Below are 256 nucleotides of genomic sequence, written 5' to 3' on the forward strand. Positions count from 1 at the left end.
GAAGCTCGCGTGCCGTCTCAGATGCCGCGACAAATTCGGCCTCCATAGTCGAGAGAGATACCACCTTGTTTCTTGGCTGCCCAGCTTACAGACATCCCATTTAGCAAAACGATGGCACCAGTGAGCGATTTTCTGTCCTCCTTGTCGGCAGCAAAGTCGGCATCACTGTAAGACTCGAGCGTTATTTATTCGTTGCGTTCGGTATTAGTGCGCATTTCAAGCCGCATCACCTTGCTGCCACTAAGATAGCGCGCTA

Source organism: Plasmopara halstedii (assembly GCF_900000015.1).
Source record: "Plasmopara halstedii genome assembly, contig: Scaffold_110, whole genome shotgun sequence".
NCBI lineage: Eukaryota > Oomycota > Peronosporomycetes > Peronosporales > Peronosporaceae > Plasmopara > Plasmopara halstedii.